Source organism: Miscanthus floridulus, chromosome 9 (genome assembly GCF_019320115.1).
Source record: "Miscanthus floridulus cultivar M001 chromosome 9, ASM1932011v1, whole genome shotgun sequence".
Classification (NCBI taxonomy): domain Eukaryota; kingdom Viridiplantae; phylum Streptophyta; class Magnoliopsida; order Poales; family Poaceae; genus Miscanthus; species Miscanthus floridulus.
Genome location: NC_089588.1, coordinates 39,861,373 through 39,881,079, shown reverse-complemented (window position 1 = coordinate 39,881,079; position 19,707 = coordinate 39,861,373).

Genomic DNA, 19,707 nt, shown 5'->3' with positions numbered 1-19,707 from the left:
GCCTTGACTACCACTATGCTATAAAGCTAGATTGGGAGCATAGGTGGCTCTATGTCCCCAACAATGAGCGGCCACCGTTGCTGACTTTTCTCATGACCGACTGCGTCTTGACACGCCAAAATCATGGTTGAGGCCGCCAACCCTATCGAAACCATAGCATTTGCGCTTATTGCTAGATGCGATCGAGGATCTAATGGACCAGGGACTGACGGCGCCATGGGTGATCCGTACCTTCTTTAGCCATCAGGTCCTCCCCTTGAAGATGAGGGGCCACCACTAGTGGGAGTTCCAGGATGCGATGTACCCTACAATTGAGTCAAGCGTCCCCATCCGCTTGGAGGAGGTAGACGATCTGATGATGATAGCTACTGGAGTGTCCATGAAGGATGGTGGTGATGGGGAGGCCCTAGATGCCTTCCACGCTGGCAATCCTCCTCCGACAGATGGACCTCTCATCAGCATGGTCTCTGACCCACCACCAGTTCCCCTTCGAAGGTGGATCATCACCGTACCGTTGTTCATGTTGTTTATCTTCATATAACTAGAATATGTGAGCAATGCTCACACTAGCTAGTAGGTGTTCATGCTATTTAATTTAACTAGTATTTGGAATGTGCCTACTTTCTCAACAGGTGAACATGGGCATGATGGCATCCCGAGCCTCGTTGGCCCTAGAGCCTGGTTCATCATCCGCGGTTGTGCTCGAAAGCATCCCCGCGAGGCATCCACCGATGGGGGTAGCCACCCGCGATTACGTGCCATGCTGCGCCGGTCAGTTCGGTATAAGTCATTTGTATTCTCAATTCGATTACTCTCCCCCTTATCTTATATGGGCTTGAACTTGGCTTGCATTGTGCAGCGCTTTCTCCATGACGGCGCCATCCCCGGTCGTGGGGCTTCCCCCCGGTGTTGCCGGAGAGTCATCCCATCATCGCTCACCGCTGCCAAGCCCATGTGTTCCCACATAGCCTCTGGTTCTGAATGGGTGAATTGTCAGAAGAGCATAAATACTCAGACGACGCAGACTACCGTCAATTATTGAAGGATTACCGCAAGGTCCAAGCGTTGTTGTCATCGTCCTGGCTAAATGACGAGATGCTGCATGGTGAGTTGGACACCGCGCGCGATGCACTTGAAGTTTCTAAGAATGAGGCCTCCTAGGCACGAGCCAAGTGGGCGATGGTCAAGGAGTAGGCCCATAACATGATGATCCTTCTTATGGAACTGAGGACACAAGTCTTGACCCTACAGCTATGCGCGTAAGCCACCTATGATGTGGCCTTCCCTATGGAAACAGCGGACAATCCGGTCATCGCAGAGGAGCGCGTCCAAGCTCTGTCGGTCCATCTTTGAGCCATGATGACCAAAACCATTCGTTAGGGGGCTACCATGGCGCTGGCTGCTACCTAGCTTTAGATTGGCATAGCGGTGAACGTCCGGGTGGCGGAGCAGGGTTTTCCGCTAGGATCGAAGGACAATGACATCGTTGATCTAGTCGAGAGTTTGAGCCAGCCACCAACATCGTCTTAGTGAAGGTGGATGTGGAGTTGATCCTGCATGCCAGCCTTGACCCTATCTGTGGGATGTATTAGTAGTATTAGTAGTCATGAATAGGTTTGATCTGTGGGATGCCCTTACAAATATGTGAACTCTTATTTCCGTGTTGGTGTTAACTTTTGTTGAACTTTGTATTACGTGGGTTAAACTCTATTGAGTGTGGCGTAGCTTAGGTCCTTTAGTCATTTTGTAGCTGGTTTGTAGCCCTTGTTGATTGCTTTTCACTATAGATTTCTTTCTAGTTGTCTTTGATCTAATCTATAATATGCTAAACATTCATGAGTGCCTTTGATCTCTGTTGAGGCTGACTCATGTCTTCGATAAAATTTGTTGACCTTGAAACAACCATAGAGTGAGGAGTTCATCTTAATAAGTCTCTCCTTGATCTAATGTAGAATGGAGGAGCCATAGCTATTGACTTTTACTACGAACACAAGAAAGTTCGCCCGCTGAGTATTTGATCTCGTAGGATAGAATAAAGTGTCATATGGAGTAGCAATCAGTCTACCCCTCGACTACTGCGACTGCTTGGATTGGAGTGAAATAAGTATAGAAAAGACCTATCACAACTGCACCAGGCATTCAGGTGTCAAGCTTGTCATGGTGGTCAAAACCTCTTTCTCTTGATTCACTTCTTATGTCTAGCTTTCATGCCGCATTTGCTTCATTCTTGTCCCCTCATCCGATAGCATTGCATCAATCGCCTACCTTCTGGCTCCCCTCTTCCCTCACCTGTTTGCATTTTCCCAACCATCTCGCTCACAACTTTTCCCCCAACCACATCCCTCTATGATATTAGATGAAATGGCGTTTACTTGTTTCTTGTAAACCGTGTGTTCGGCTGATAGTCCGTGCATCATAAATTTGAATGGGCCAAACATGTAACTCTTGTACTCAGCTATGAATAGAACTTTTGCCTGATCGGTTGTGCTACAAATAGGAGCTACACCATCTATGACCGCATGCATGAAGTAGTACGGTATTGGATTTCTGAAGCGGTAGCTTCAAACACAGCAGAGGGTGTGTAGACGATCAGAACCTATGAAACCATGTAGCCATCTCTAGCTAGCTGCTGCCCCTTGGCTACTACGAGCCTATGACTACTTGGAATGGACCGCACTATATACTTCACTGGATGACAGAAGGTCCGACCATCTAAATTATTCACTACTCGGATAGTACTAGTAATGATGAACGTCATGTGGTCACGTTAGAAGGCTATTTTAGCCCTGGCGTCCCTATGTGTACAAAGCCTGGCCTCACTCCCCCCTTGCATTACCAAAAGCCCTGGCCTCACACTGCCTCACAAAGTCCCCACCTCCACCCCTCCATCGGTTCCCATGAAGGTCGTCCCCATGAAGCGCTCTAGGTCCTCCTCAAGGAACCATGGCTAGGCTCTGGTCCATGCTTCCTCCAATGCACTGGCGTACCCCGCTTTGATGCCTGTTCGTACCCTTCTTGACTGCTGGTACCTATCGTGCTCTCGCATGCCATCTCCTAGGCTGCCATTTGTCTCCCAGTCGCCCACAACGATGACTTTGATGCCACCGGCACCAGTGGTTCGCTCACCACCGCCGCTCTCGGTGCGGTCCACCTCACCATCGTCGTAGACACCATTGTGGTCCTGCACGCCGTCCCCTAGGTTGGGATTAGTCTCCCCGTCACCCACAATGATGACGTTGATGCCACTAGCACTGGTGGTTCGCTCGCCACCGCCGCTCCTAGTGCGATCCACCTTGTCGTCGCTGGATCCGCTCCCGGCGCCCCAAGGCAGGAGCAGGTCTCCACAATGTCATGGTCCCCCTTGCCATTTGCCGAGGACATGTATGAGGGCTTTATAGAGGTGGTCCTATTGTGGTCTAGCTCACCTTCGCTGGATCGGCTCCCGGTGCCCCACGGTGGGAGCGGGTGAAGTGATCTCCCGGTTCGACATGGCAGAGAGGTTTGCTGGTTTCAACCCAGGCGGGTTTACCTTGTAGGCGTTGGATTTTGATCATGCATATTGGTACCCTTGTTCCATGACTTGCTTAGAGCTATGGGATGGCGCCGCTCATTGAATTAATTAGTAGTATCAAGTCATGTAAACATTTGTAGTTAGGACGAGTATGCCACCTAGTGCTCTTTACTACTTGTTGATGGTAGTTAACAACCATTATAAGCCACAAATATAACATGCATAAGGGCATAAATATAATCACCAACAAAGGTTTAGGGGGTTTAAAATAACAAATTCCATGAGTTTTGGTGAATCTATATTTTCTACAGGGTTTATCTAGAAAACCATCAAGGTGGACCTACATGTTAGATTTAATTGCGCTTATCCATATCGAAACAGACACCAGAAGGTTCCAGAAGACCCGAGAGGACTTCGCACCAAAGCGGAGGATGAGAGGCTACCCAGTAGGGCCACTCGGCCCCACCTATAGGCCGCTCGGCCCCTAGGGCCCACTATTGGCCTCTACGTCGCAATGTCGGTTCTCCACCGCCTCCTAGGTTGCATCTACGCCATCCTTAAAGTCAGTTTGATCGAAGGACTCACGTTGGATGCTCTGGCCTATATATATCAGCCCCTGCCCCCCTGAGGAGATAAGTCTTTTGATAAGACAGAAACCCTAATCATCCTCAGAGGTCCACCATATTCTAGGGCATAGCTAGTTAGGCTAGATCTAGAGGGAGGCAAGCAGGCTTCACTTGGAGTTCTGATCGTGTCAAGAGCGTGGTTTGGTATAATCTTTGTACCCCTCTCTCTTTGTACCTCAATTATTTTTATATGCTAGTTACAACTGTTATGACAATATTAGTATTTATCTTATTCATGTTCTTCGTTATAATGTTCATTGTCTACTTTGATTATATGCTTAGTATAGTTAGATTATTAACATGTTCATGCATAAGTTCGTATAGCGCTCACTCTAAGGTACCATGGGTGAGTGGTTGACATTGTGTAAGCGTGGTGCTTATACGTTATTTACCTATAGATACACCCTATATTCTGGGTCATGTGGTAGATCGCGGATGTGACACTCCCGTTGAGTCCTTTGTAGTCCACTCCCCGAATATAGGTGCATGTAGTGTTCGGTTATGAAGGAAGGGCGAGCTCTATTCTTAATCTTCCTTAGTAATATCCCTTATGTGTAGATATGACGATGATCTTAGCAATGATTACTAGGTATAATTGCACTAATCAATGTGTGCTTTGACTTGTAATTAAGAATGACTTAGGAATTATTCCTCTAATATTCTACCTGACCATGCTAATGCCATAGAAAGGAGTACTCTGAGTGATTTATCGTTATCATTGATCAATACTCATTATATATATATATATATATATCTTATCCTATGACTTACCCCTGTTATGAATAGAATATTGGTTATGGATTACTTCTCCATTAATAGTATAAGTTATCAATACATGTCCATGTTAGACCTTCCCTATGGTAAAAATATAAATAATGAAACCTGGAATACTCTCAGGTAAAATGCCACAATGGTATATTATCTATGCACTTGCAGATCCTTTTCATTCATACATTTATTTATTCTTTCTAGTCACATAAAATGATAAAGAACTACTTAGTATTGTTTTAGTAGTAATGTTGTGTAGTACCAACAAGCATCTCTGGCATCATCAGTAGGGATGACAACCTAGTAAAGTAATGTTAGGAGATATATGTTTATAATAGGTGGCTACTTAAAATAAGTGACATGTTAATAAATACCAACACTACTATGAAGTCATGTTAATCATCTATAGTTAGAACTAGTATGTTTATGTAGTAGTTGTATGACTAGCGATGGTTTGAACATAGTTAATTGTGATATGTATCTAGATGTCAATAATGCTAATGTATCTCAATATGTAATTAGCAGTGCGCTTGTTTATTTAGTGTTTATTCAGTGTTTATATCAGTTTGTTCATTTCATCGCAATGTTGTCACTGTTCAAAGAAAGTCATTACCTGTGCGCCCTCATCAAAAGCACATTCTAAAATATATGAAAAGCACTCAAAAAATAGTTTAAACCACCATTATATTGATTCCTAATTCCTAATATTTATTTGGGTACATGAGGCCATTTGAAATAGACCAAAAGTGCACTACAATGCACCCACCATTGTACTACTACTAGTTAGTACAAGACTTACTGCTACTGTACTAATTAACTAAACTTACTGATCGACGCTGCTGCCCCACTGTTGCCATTGCTGCCACCATCCTCGTTGTCCTACTCCGACGAAGAGTCATCCTCATCCTCCACAATCGTGTTGGGGGATGGAGGGTTGGGCCTACGCTTCTTGTTGCATGGCATGGGGCCAAACCTCGGTGGAATGGTCTCGGTGATGTTGTCCACCTCCTCCTCCGCCTCCTCCTCCTCCTCCTCTGCTGCCTATGGTGCCTCATTCTCCATGTTGTTGATGGGCTCCCCATCATCTTCGATGGGCTCCTCCTCATGCTTGGGGCTCGACGTCGGTTGATTCACCTCCTTGCTGTCCTCGTCTTCATAGTCGATGGAATACTTGCCAGATGACTAGTGCCCCATTGCTCTCTCTACGCATCGCCATGAGTAGGGATCGGCTGGTGAGTAGGGATCAGAGGAGGTGACATGATGTGTACTAGTACATATGTATGAGAGAATACCCCAGTCAGTGGTGCTCTCTATAGCCTACTGGTCATTTTAAAGAGGAGAGCCAAACGGTTGCTCTCCCACAGGACGCGACGATGGTTAGAGAGGAGAGCCGAACGGTTGCTCTCCCATAGGACACGATGATGGAGGCTTCACGATTAGTTGGCATCCCTGTTTCATGTTTTGACTCCTAGGATTGGAAACAGTGTACACTCAATGCACCCGGTAGCCTACCCACCTGGTAATCTGAACTGTGCCTTCATTGCTAGTTCCCACGTCAGTTCACAGAGGGTATTTAGAGAACTCCTACTATAATCGCTGCTCAAACACCTCCTCTACCACCCCCTCAATCAACACATGCCACACCACATCGCCTCTCTAGCCCTCCGGCTTGCCGCCATCCACACGTCATAGCTCCATCCATGGTGGCAATCATGTCCCTTACGATGCTCCCCACCGACGTGCAATTTGAGATCGCTGGCCACCTCGCTGTGACCTCAGATTGGCCCATGGACGACCTCCGTAGCCTACAGGTGACCTACTCATCCATGCACCGCATCTGCAGTGACCTCATCATCGATCGGCGTTTGGCACTGAATCAGGTCAGACGTAGGAGGACGAGGGCCGACCGCATCAACTACTATGCCCTCCTTGCTAGCCTGAACCAAGTCGGCAACCCAGAGGCTTGCTTGCTGTTGGTATAAATTAATGCACACAGAATAATCTGCAAGCGCACGGATATTATACCGATGTAGCGCTTCACCAGGAGTACCCAGTTTTATATCAAACTCAAAGAAACGTGTGTGAGAATAACCAAATCTAACTTATCCCAACTTCGTAATCAAGGCTAGATATTAGGAGCGTAGAGGAGATTGCTAAGGTCTTGTGGTTCTAACTTCGGTAAGCTTTGTCATCTATTGTTCAATTCTAGGGGTATTACTAGAGAAAACACAGGTAGAGTATATTTCCTATAGCAACAATGTCCTGCTAGGCCTACTAACAGGAGGTGGACTACAAAGGATTCAATGAGGCTATAAGAGTCACTCTCGTGAGCTACCACCAATCCAGAAAATAGAGTACATTCATGAGTAACCAAGTCTAAGCACCACGCTTACACTACAAATACTACTTTAACCCAGGAGCTACAAGGATTAAAGTACTCAAAAGAGAGTCACAACATGAAGAACAATATGAACAAGATGCTTACTTGAATTATAAGTCAATTACCAGAGAAATCTCAGAAGGAAGCTCAAGAAGAACTTGATTCCACCAGGGTACATCTGTAGAGAGAGCACTGACAGGCTGGGACTCCTCCAAACTCTTTCCTCTCACTCTATCTCACTATCTCTAATACAAGACTAGATCCTATTGAGGACTAATCTTCTCTTGATTGCTAGCCCTGATCCTGGTGGACATATGAATTAGGGTTTTTGGCTTCTCAGCTCTTAGGATCAAATGAGACATGCCTTGAGGGGGTGCAGGCTGGTATATATAGCCTGAAGCATCTAACGTGAGCCCATGGATCAAACCGACTTAAAGAACGGCGGAGATGCAATCCTTAAGGTGGTGGAGAACCGACATAACAATGAGGCTGATAGGTGGGGCCCATAGGGGCCAGGTGGCCTCTAGGTGGGGCCAGGCGGCCCCATGTGTCAGAGACACATGTCCCTCTTCGGTGATTCACCTTTTGGAGTCTTCTAGAGTCTTCCCATGTTGATTATGCAGTGAAATTCCATAATTTCTTTTGACGAATAGGTCCTCCTTGGCGGTTTTCTGATTTGATCCTGCTAAAAACACTGATTCACCAAAACTCGTTGAATTTGTCAGTTAGACCCCTAAGTCTACATTGGTGATCCATTTTAGACATTTATACAAGTTATATTGATGGTTTATAATGGTTGCTAACTACCATCAACACTTCCTCACCGGGATACAAACCGTATTCATAGAAAAGTGTAGCCCCCAGCCATGCCTCGATGATCTCACCTATGTTACTGATGGCAGGCACAATCTGGCGTCCTATCTGGTTGTCATATTGCTCTATAGGCACAATGGCAGTGCCGACGACGACAACACTGCGAGGTGGTGCATGAGACAAGTCGAGGGCGAGGGGGCGAGCAGTAGCGGCGTACCAATGAGTAGGTGGCTAAGCAACAAGGGGTATGTGCTGTGCCACCACCCAGTCGTCAAGGTGATCTATAATACGACGTGGGGACAGTTGTCGCTGCCGCCTCCGACACGGGTGCACGGCGATGTTCCTTGTGCAGGCGGCGCTTGCGACGATGTAGACAGATGGGAAGGAAGGGCTATGTATTGCAGCAAGGACTATAGGCTTCGTCAAGAAATCTATTTTTTGGATGGGAATTTGGAATAAGAGACTAGTCCTTTCATTCCCTGAAATGTAGTGTATTTAGACATTTGAAATTTGTCCTCAAATATAGTGTATTCTGCAGCTTTTGATTTCCTGTTGTTTTTTGTTCTTCTATTATTTTGTTTCAATTATATGTGTTTCCTTATTCAACGAAAGTACTAGTACGAAACAAGTTTCCTTGTATAACGTGAGATGTGTCCGGCCTGGTCAGATTTACAATGCTCGGACTTTCTTGCGTGTGCAGTAAAATTTGAATAGCCATGTGGCTCCTTTGTTAGGCATTAGATCAATGCGAGACTGGATCAGATGAATTCTATATGCATGTTTACCACACTGTAGATCAGAAAGAGAACTAGGAAGAAACTTGTAGGCAAAACCAACCAAGAGAGGCTAGAAACTAGCTACCAAATGACCCCTAGTTCAGTAGTAGCAGTAGTCATGAGTGCCTTTGTTCTATATTGAACCCAACTCGTCTTATTTTTGTGGCTGCTTCAGTCTCTAGTCTGTAAGTCATCAGCCTTCAGCCTTCAGTCTGCCCCTCGACTGTTGTGACTACTTGTGTGCTCCTACATTCTCGCGTAGACGTGCCCGCGTGGGTGGCGTCAATAGCCTATTCCAGCAGGGATGCTCGCATTGACGTGATGCGGCCAAGCCGCACCGCCAAACCATGCAAACGTCTCATTGCTCCTTGGTCGTGGGGTGGTACTTTGTATTAGGTGGGTTGAACTATGTTGAGCGTGGTGTAACTCAGTTCGTTTGGTTTCTATTTGCTTTTTTGTTGCCTCAGTGTCTTTGTTAATCTTTGTTGAACATGCAAGAACCTTGCAGCAAGGAGCAAGTATCACCTTAGTCTAATGTAGAGCTGAGTAGCCACTGGTGTTGAGATGTTATTGCACATGTAAGAAAGTCCAACCTCTGTACATTTGGTCACATCTGACAGCTTCCTCCATAGTTTTTTCCTCGTTTGGATGTGTCTGACATGTAAGAAACTCCTGACTCCCAACATAAGGAAGATATATCAAATGCAGCGTGACATAACATTAAATGAAACTTTATTTACTCCTCTGCTAATGATTCTGAGAACAAGGGAACATAGGACTAATGTTTAACAGCAAAGATCCTAGGGTGTTTGGTTTAGGTGACTAAAAGAGACTAAAGCAGTTAAAAAGACCAGAATGCCCATATTGATTGCCTAGGATCTTTGCTGCTGCCACGGTATTGAGGGGCAGGGGTGTCTTTTTAGCCCTCTGCATGTCTGTGTTTACTTTTGTTCAACTTTGTTTTAGGTGGGTTAAACTCTGTTGAGCATGGTGTAGATCTGGTCATTTGGTCATTTGGTAGCCGGTTTCTAGCCCCTATTGGTTGGTTTTGCCTGCAGGTTTCTTTCTGGTTCTCTTTCTGATCTGTAGTATGGTAAACATGCATAACGAAATTCATCCGATCAAGTCTCGTGTCGATCTAATGTCTAAAGGAGGAGCCACATAGCTATTCAAATTTTATTGCACACGCAAGAAAGTCCGAGCATAATAAATCTGACTAGGCCAGACACATCTCACATTATATAGGGAAACATGTTTCGTATGAGTACTTTCGTTGAATCCCTAAAGAAAACAAAAAAAATTAAAACAAAACAACAGAAAATCAAAAGCTGCAAAATACACTATATTTGAGGAGCTCAAACTACTTTAGCAGTACTTTTTTGTGAACGCATAGTGTTTTCCTCTCACAACAAATTATCATAAGCATCAACATAAGCCAAATTTCAGTGAAACAAGGCCCTGTTCGTTTCGCTGAAATTTGGCTTATGCTGATGCTTATGCTGATTTGTTGTGAGAGGAAAACATTGTGCGTTCGCTAAAAAGTACTGCTGAAGCCAGAATACAATATATTTTAGGATGGAGGGAGTAATTCACTCTCGCATGTAAAGAGTGAACTACTAGTTTCTTATTTCAAGTTCCAATGTGAACAACTCAAATTCACAGCGAAGCCTACAGTTGTTGCTACAATACACAGCCCTTCCTTCCCATCCGTCAACATCGCCGCAAGCACCGCCTGTGCACGGAAGATCACCGAGCACTTGTGCTGACGGTGGTAGCGACAACTTGCCCTAGGCCCACCTTGTTTTGTGGATCACCTCAGCGGCCACGTCACGATGGCACATCACACACCCCTTGTTACGTAGCCACCTACTCGTTGGTCCACCGTCGTCGCCCACCGCTGCCACCCACGATTCTTCCTCACCCTCATCCCATCTCATGTACCACCTCACAGTGTCGTCGTCGCGGGCATCGCCATTGTGCCTATAGAGCAATATGGCGATCAGATAGGCCGCCAGATTGTGCCCACCATCGATGGCGTAGGTGAGATCGATGAGGCATGGTTGGGGCCTATGGGTTTCCTCGAATACCATTGGTATACCAGTGAGGAAGCAAGCCTCTGGGTTACCGAGTTGGGCCAGGCTAGAAAGGAGGGCATAGTAGTTGCTGACATCGTCTCGCCCCAGCCTGTGTCTACATTGTTCTAGTGCCACACACCGATAGATGGTGGGGTTGCCGCAGATGCGGCGCATGGACGAGCAGGTCACCTGTAGGCTACGGAGGTCATCTAAGGGCCGCTCTGAGGTCACTGTGAGGTGGCCGGCGATCTCAATGGCTAGCTCATCAGGGAGTGCCAGCAAACGTGACGTGGGGTGCTGCCTCACCGCCATTATTGCTGGCATCAATGTCGCATGATGCGGAGCACGAGGAGGCCAACCGAGGGCTCGCGTGGTGGCATGGATGGAGCTATGGTGTGTGCGTGGATGGAGCTATGGTGTGTGGACAGTGGCGAGACGGAGCGCTAGAGAGGCAGCACGGCATGATCGACTTATGTTTATTGAGTAGGAGGCGGCGGAGGTGGCCGAGCGGGGGTTATAGTAGGAGTTTTAAATATCCTTTGCGAACTGGCATGGGAATTCCTACGACGACATGGTTTAGATTACTGGGTGGGCAGGCGACCGGACGGACGAGACGGTTAGACTGCCGAGAAATGTGGAGTTTTCTGGTTCTCTTTCTGATTTGCACGCTTCTTTCTGTTTACATTTTTTACTACACACATAAGAAAGTCCGCTCGCTATACATTTCATCTTGCAGGATAGTATATAGTGTCGTCTGTACATTTGAAAGTCGTAACAAATTGAGTGCATGTGTTCATACTACCTCTGGGCCGGTTTGTTAGGCGCATGGGATGAAATTTCAGATACCATGGAACGAATAAAGACTGTGAAATTGCATTAATTAAAAATATCATGTCCAAGCCTCTATTGGAGCCATCTCCCTAGCTTCCATGCATGTATGCATGCAGCCTTTAATTGGAACGAACCAGAGATGAGCTGGCTTCCATCGGGAGTTAATTGCAGCCTTGTTTCTAGGATATGCCTAATAATATGAACTTTTTCTAAAACCCGCGGGCACCTTATAAAGCAGCAGCATCAACCACAACCCAGGCAATGCAGTCGATCAGAACCTATAAAACCATGTAGCCATCTCTAGCTAGCTGCTGCCCCTCGGCTACTACGAGCCTACGGCTGCTTGGATTGGAATGCGCTGTATACTTTGCCAGATGATAGAAGTTCCGACCATCTAAAATATTCACTACTCAGATACTAGTACTGATAAACCTCATGTAGTCATGTCAGAAGCCTGTTCCAGCCCTAGCGTCCCTGTGTGTACATAGCCTGGCCTCACTCTCATTGTATAGACATCTCTAGCTAGCTGACTGCCTTACTGCCCCTCGACTACTATGAGTCCTCTTCATAGCCGCACCAGGCTTTCAAGTCTCAAACGTGTCATGGTGGTCAAAAGCTCTTCTTCTAACATGCACTTCTTGTGTCTAGCTTTCTTGCGCATTTACTTCACTCTCGGCAACCGTGCAAGGTCTATATGGGAGGAGCGTCCCCCTTCCCTCAAAGATTCTGAATTTATTTGTTTCTTTAGGAATTCAATGAATGTATTCGTATGAAACAAGTTTCCTTGTATAACGTGAGTTGTGTTCGCCCCGATCAGATTTACGATGCTCTTCTTGCGTGTGCTGTAAAATTTGAATAGCTATGTGGCTCCTCCGTTAGGCATTACATCGATGCGAACTTGATCGGATGAATTATGTTATGCATGTTTACCATAACTATAGATCAGAAAGAGAACTAGAAAGAAACCTGTAGGCAAAACCAACCAACAGTGGCTAGAAACCGGCTACTAAATGACCAAAGGACCTGATCTACACCTTGCTCAATAGAGTTTAACCCACCTAATTAATACAAAGTTCAACAATATAGTAAACATAGACATGCAAATAAGACTTCACAAATCAAAACCTCTATACATTTGAACGTGTCCGACATAAAATGCAAGGGAAGATACATAAGGAAGAGTAACAAAATAAGCAAAGAGTAACAACATGTACTCCCTCTGTACTCCCAACATAAGGTAGATACATCAAATGCAACATGAGATACATCAAATGAAACTTTAATTACTCCTCTACTCATCGTCCTCGTCTTCGTCCTCGTCCTCCTTGTTGGTATCAACGTCATCGTCATCCTCGTCAGCGGTGATGCGGTTGGCCACCTGCTCAGCATTTGCATGGACCAGGTTGCAGCAGTGCTTCTCACTGTTGTCGGTAGTGCTGATTCCCTGCATCATGACACTAGTGTCAAAGCCATCTATCCGGCTCCGATAATAGTCGAGGATGTACTCCGCGTTGTCTACGTGATTCTTGTTCAGGTAGGCTGGCAGTTCTTTCAGGACATCGGCGAGTTGGTGAAAAATGAAGATGTAACTGCTCACCTTTTCCTCCCAAGGTGGGTTGAGGGTGCCCACCCCGGTGTTCTATAGCACAAGCCTAATCTTTAAGAAAGCCGTACTCATGATGCCAATAGCCCAATCGTCTCTATCTCCAAAGGGATCCACCGGAGCTTCATCTTGATTCACCATGGGCACGGCATCACCCTCCTTCGCCATAGGCATGGTGTCATCACCGTCCTATGCACACTTTGCAGAAGGCTCGCCCTTCACCATGGCGGTGGCTAAGAGTGAAGCAGGTTTGTAGAAGGCAACTACACATTCCTGGTGATTTTAGATCTATAGTGGGAATGGGAGGGCTCGGGGAAGGAAGGAAAACAAGCGGAGTTGCGGAAGAGATCGTGGCGGTTAATATATCACTACTACAAAGGAGCCATTGGTGTTTTTTATTTTTTGGGAACAAAGAGGAGCCATTGGTGTTGAAATGTTACTGCACATGCAAGAAAGTTCGACCTCTGTAGGTTTGAACGTGTCTGACACACTGCACAGACCTTAGCTTACATTACAAACAAGTTAAAGTTGCTACAAAATAATGACAACATCCATCCAAGAGGAAATTAACATGTCCATATAGACAATCAAACAACATTGATCCATTTAAACATGTCATGATAGAGAGATACATCATGGAACTTTATTTACTCCTCTGCTAATGACTCCAACTCCGAGAACAAGGGAACATAGGGAAGATAGTAAGGTCTGCAGATATTTTGTGGCATGACATCCTGTCTAAAAATGCACTATAATGTGTAGGGATGACATGAACTTTTCTGTTGTCCATGTTATATGCGACGATGTCATTTCCTCCCCAACCCCAACAAAGAGAAGCAAATTCCATTCTGGGTGAACCGTTGAGTAGTACTCAACAACATCCAAGTAACCAAATTCAATGTTAGTCTTTGCAAACACCTACAGAGTGCTGACAGTATGCTTCAATGTTCATTTATTAGCACCATAGTCTTCAAGGATCTAGATGTTAAGCTTGGACATATCACGACCACAAACAGTACATACACAAAAGTGACCCTGAGCTTGATGGATGGAACCTTCAGAACGATGCAGGCAAGGAATTTTCCTCCATGTCTCTCCCTACATATCCACATCAAGTATCTGAGGGTAAAATCCTGAGTACCCCATAATGTGCAGACAACCATTAAGATACATAGTTTCTAATGATCTCATTTCGTCTAATCTCTCAATTGTCACACAAGCATTCCTACCCCATTTAGATTTCTTATAGATGTATGCTGTAGTTTTAGATGAGTAGATGTCCACACCCTTGCAACGATCAAACGACCACTCTTGTATATATTCAATCACATGGAAGTGAAAGGAGGCTTTTGGATCGAACCCCAATCGAGCCTCACCAACAGAATGGATGCTGGTGGCAGTTCCTTGAACTCTTTGGTTACCGAATTGTAGATGACATAACAGTATGATCCATCAACCCCTCGGCACCAGCATAGGATGAGGCCATTGCAGATATTTGAGACAGCTACATTGGCCAAGGTGAAGGGCAAGAAGGATAAGGAGGGGTGTTCACCGGTGACTCTGGTGTAGCATCGATAGCCTTGGTCAGTGTCATAGAAGAAGCCTACCACATTCTAGGGCAGCACTTTATGGTTGTTGTAGTCCTTGATGCGGTGGTTCTAGGAGCGATAGACACATTTATTGCAGAACAAGGAGCAGACCGGGAGGTAGAGGTGGATCTCGACAACGGCATCGTCTGTGAGGCTAGCCAGTGCGTTCCTCTTGTTGGGGGCCACCTCTATTTCATCGGTAATGAGATCACTGAAGAGGAAAAATAATCCAACAGAGATCCAATAGTGAAGTCCACAACTCATACCAAAGTGCAACTTTAACAACCATTAACAATTTTCATGGTACGACCTCAAACAAATTTAGAGTAGCACCACATAGATATATATAACTCAAACTAGAGTAACAGTTAATGGAGCTGTAACCATTACAATTCCAACTAAATCAAGTCTATCCATCACATTTACTATCAGTACACAAGCTCAGAGCTTCTTCCATAGGAGATAGACAAAGATTAAGAGGACGACAATTACAATAGTTTTGAAGGCAGAAGCAATGAGCCTGTTTGTTTGCCTAGATAGATAGGTATAATCATGCAAGCACTTGACAATTAACACGCCTAGTTGCAAATAGGCATTTACAGTAAGAATAATGAACATGTGCAGAAAACAAAGACATCAATAGAAAACTAACTAGTGCCACCTCCTAGTTCTTTTCATCATCATTGGCCTAACCAGATCTCAAACTCTAGAATGTTTCTTGTATAGCTCATATTCAAGCAAGGACCAAAATAGTGAAGCAAACAGGAAAAGGCGAGAAAGGGGACCTGTAGATCGGATATGGCGCCTCTGCCACGGCACACAACGGACATGGACGCCAATGCCATCGTGCTCCACCAGGAAGCCCCGCCGCCTAGCCTCCAAAAGGATGCCTGAGCCAGCACAACACACCTAGGATCCTCCGTTGTTGCCGCCACCGCTGCAAGTCCAACAGGCACAGATTTGTTTCCACTTACAGTAGATATCCAATATATAGGTCAACCTATAGGGCATCCACACAGAGAATACACTACTATAAGGACTCCAAAGACATGTCAACACAACCAGGCATCTAGCGCAATGGTAAAGGCGGTCCATTCCTTGCTCTGGGTCCTGGGTTCGACTCCTAGGTCCTAGTGTTTTTTTTAATTAGATTTTATTAAACACCGGCAGCACACAAGTTGTGAGGTTCCACAGGTCGAATGGAGATGGAGAAAGGTCCCACATGTAGACATGACACGTAAGCTATCGGGTCCCATAGGTCAGATGCAGAAGGGTCCCGTAGGGTCGGGTCCCATAGGTAGGATGCGGAAGAGTCCCGTAGGGTCCCATAGGTCGAATGCAGAAGGGTCCCGCATGTATACATCGGATGGATAAAGGACCAAGCAGAGACTTTTATGACAAATTGCAAGCATCACAAATAAGTAACTGCAGGTCCCATAGGTACATGTCGGATGTCTGGTCCCATAGGTCGGATGTAGAAGGGTCCCGTAGGTACACGTCGAATAGAGAAAGGACCGAGCGGAGACATTTATGATGAATTGCAAGCATCACAGATGAGTAACAGGGCTATCCCACTAGTACACGTTGGATGGAGAAAGGACAAGCAGAGACTTTTACGATGAATTGCAAGCGTCACGGATGAGTAACTGCAAGTCTCATAGGTACACGTCGGATGGAGAAACTATCATGTGAAGATCTATGATGAAGCCATTCATTACAGATCGAATATTGTTCATCATAGATGTGTAACTAGTTCAATGATGAAGCCCTGTTCGTCATAGTTTTAAAGGAGATCGTCATAGATGAGTCGCCTGAGCTATCTGTGATGAAACCATGCGCTCTTCTATGATGTTTTTTGTGATGATGCCTGATTTTGTCATAGAAAGGGAGGGTTGCAGGATCGTCACCACTGATCTATGAGGAAATAGAAAAATTCATCATAAAAAGCGTTCTTCTATGACGGTTTTGGATTCATCATTAACATTTTTGTCATAGAAGTGGATATTTCTAGTAGTGATCTTGAAAAGGCACTTGGGTGGGCACGTGACCGAAGGAGTCGACGAAGAAGAGTCCAAGGACTGTCATTGCGGAGTGGGTGGCAGCACGGGCGCATGTGTGGGGGGGCCAATGGATTGAGAAAAGAAAAGGACTTGTCCAGGGGCTATCGGCTTATATATAGCCCAATCCTATTAGACCGTCCAAGAGAATGGCAGAGTGTCCGCCAAGCCATTAAGCCCGACAGTTGGAGTTAGATTTAGTGGTACACCAGAGAGTCCGTGACGGCGACCGAATCATCCATCAGACTAAGAAAAACAGAGAAAACCCCTAGAGGTTGAAGACTACTAGAAGGAATGGGAAGAATTTTTGGAGAAAGGATTTCAAGGAAAATTCCACGCAACCCCTTGACAAGAACGGGGATGAGCTTGAATTCAAGCGGGGGAGGGTTGTAATGACCTGAATTATGATACACCCTAGACTCTCATTTTGGTCACCCGAGTTCCTATCAGACGGAATTCCCTAACCAATCTCAAGCAACCCAAACCAAAGGAAAGCATCGACATCACCGCAAACTAATCGACAACATCTCAAGTCAACTACTGGTCAACTAGAGTCAACTGACCGGCCACCATAGAAGGATACCACTCCAAGGAATTAGCTCATGATGTTTTATCTATTAAGAAAGACAAGTAGGTCACTGCAAGATCCAAGGTGGACCCAAGAGACACAAGATCAGGTTTCTAGGCTTGGTTAAGCAAATCCAGAAAACTACCAGACGATCCGTTACATATATCGGACCATCCTATAAACATGCAGTGACAACAAATGGAATGGGAAGTGAGTTATCATCCACTATGGGACATGGCCCACATGTCAGCACGAGTGGGAGATATTTCCCAGCACCAGACCATTAGCTCCACTCATCCTCTCCTCATTTCCCTCGCAACACTCTCTCTCTAGAAGGAAGAACAAGGGAAGGAAAGGATGAACTAGAGTGAGAAAGAGAAGAAAAAGGAGATGGAGAAGAGAATCAAGGTGCTAGAAGGCAACAAGATCAGCCCTAGGTCAAGCACTTGAGCTTCAACAACCTCTCATCCCATGGTTAGCTCAAGAGCCCTCTCTTCTCATTATCTTGAGATCAATCCTTCAACCCTAATCTAAGCATTCTCTCTTGCATGGATGGATCATGAAAGGGGCATGTATCGGATCCTCAATCCTGGTGACAAGGAACTCATTGTGAACCCAAGCTAAGTTGCCATGCCCAATCTCTCTTTATCTCTAGGATTTCTCTTAATTAAGGAATCACTAGTTGCACTAGTTAACCCAATCCTAGCTATCCTAAGCCTAGCAAATCACCTAAGTCAACATAGAAATACCTTGCACATGCATGAAGGCCGTTACCCAAGATCTAGGCATGAATCCCCAAGTCTTCACCCAAGAACCCAAGAGCATAGGTTCAGTCACCCGATTGATGGAGTGTCCGTCAATAGGATGGAGTGTCCGCCAAACCTGAAGCCTAGTCACCAACAGCCTCAGTCTCTTGCTGAGTGAGAATACCGGAGCGTCCGTCACCACGGTGGAGCGTCCGATGAATTATACCGAACCATAACCTGAGAACCCGAGAGCACGCAGTTCCTATCGGAGTCTCCGCGATTCCCACGGAGCATCCGCCAGAGCCAACAGAAGCAACTCACCTCGGCACCCAGCACAACGGAGTATCCGTCAGCAAGATGGAGTGTCCAACAGTCACAGTGAATGTGAGGTTGGTCAGCAAGTGCACTCAACGGGTCACCAATACTATATCCTATCCCATAGCAATAGTTCAATAGTAGATGTCTCTTCCTAAGTCCTAAGTAGAGATCCTAGTTTCCTTATCTGTCGTGCGATCATCTTCGATCCTCGCATCATCTCCTTTCAGGTTTGGATATCTCATTTCGTGAGGATTGTGTGCGAGTTGCCACCGCTAGCTTGGAATTGTCAGGATCGGCAGCACTAATAGGCAGGCACCCCACTATTATGAACCCTACTTTGGATACTTATCAAGTCGCATTATGAGTTATGCATTGCATGTAAAGTTGGATAATGAACTCTTTCACATAACACTTAGAGTAACTCTTTAATCTATTAGAAGCCTCTCATCTAAACAACAGGAATGGGAATGCTTAATGCTTATTGCTTAGTTGCTTGGGCAATGGTAGAAGTCGAGCATGAGAAGGGAACTCATACTCGCGCGTGTAGGATGCTACACCTAGATAATTAACTACTAAAACCAATGAGGGTACAACTTGACTTACCTAACTAATCTGGCTAAGGAATAATACCATGTTCCTAATACGATAATCCTGATGACAACTTGGATATCTTGCTCATGCGAGGGGTAGGTCGTCGTGAGTGTGGGATCTCCAATGACATAGCTCGTGAAGCAGTAAGGACTGTGTATTGGGATATGTAAGTCCGAGTAACCACCCGTACAGACCACATGTCGCATATGGGATCAACAAGCCAAGTAACTAATTGCGACTGGTTTATCCGTGAAACTGGCAAGGGGGGTGGCGTCGATCGGGAATGTCCGGGACATTGACCGGGAACCCAGTCGAACCTTTCATGTGACACTCTGGCTGGATTAGGGTAAGGTCGGAAAGCGTGAGGCAACCCTTACCTAGGCACGGGTATGGTGGTTAGTCCTGATTTCCATGTGGGTACAGTTGTACACCTCTGCAGAGTCTTGAAAAGCCTG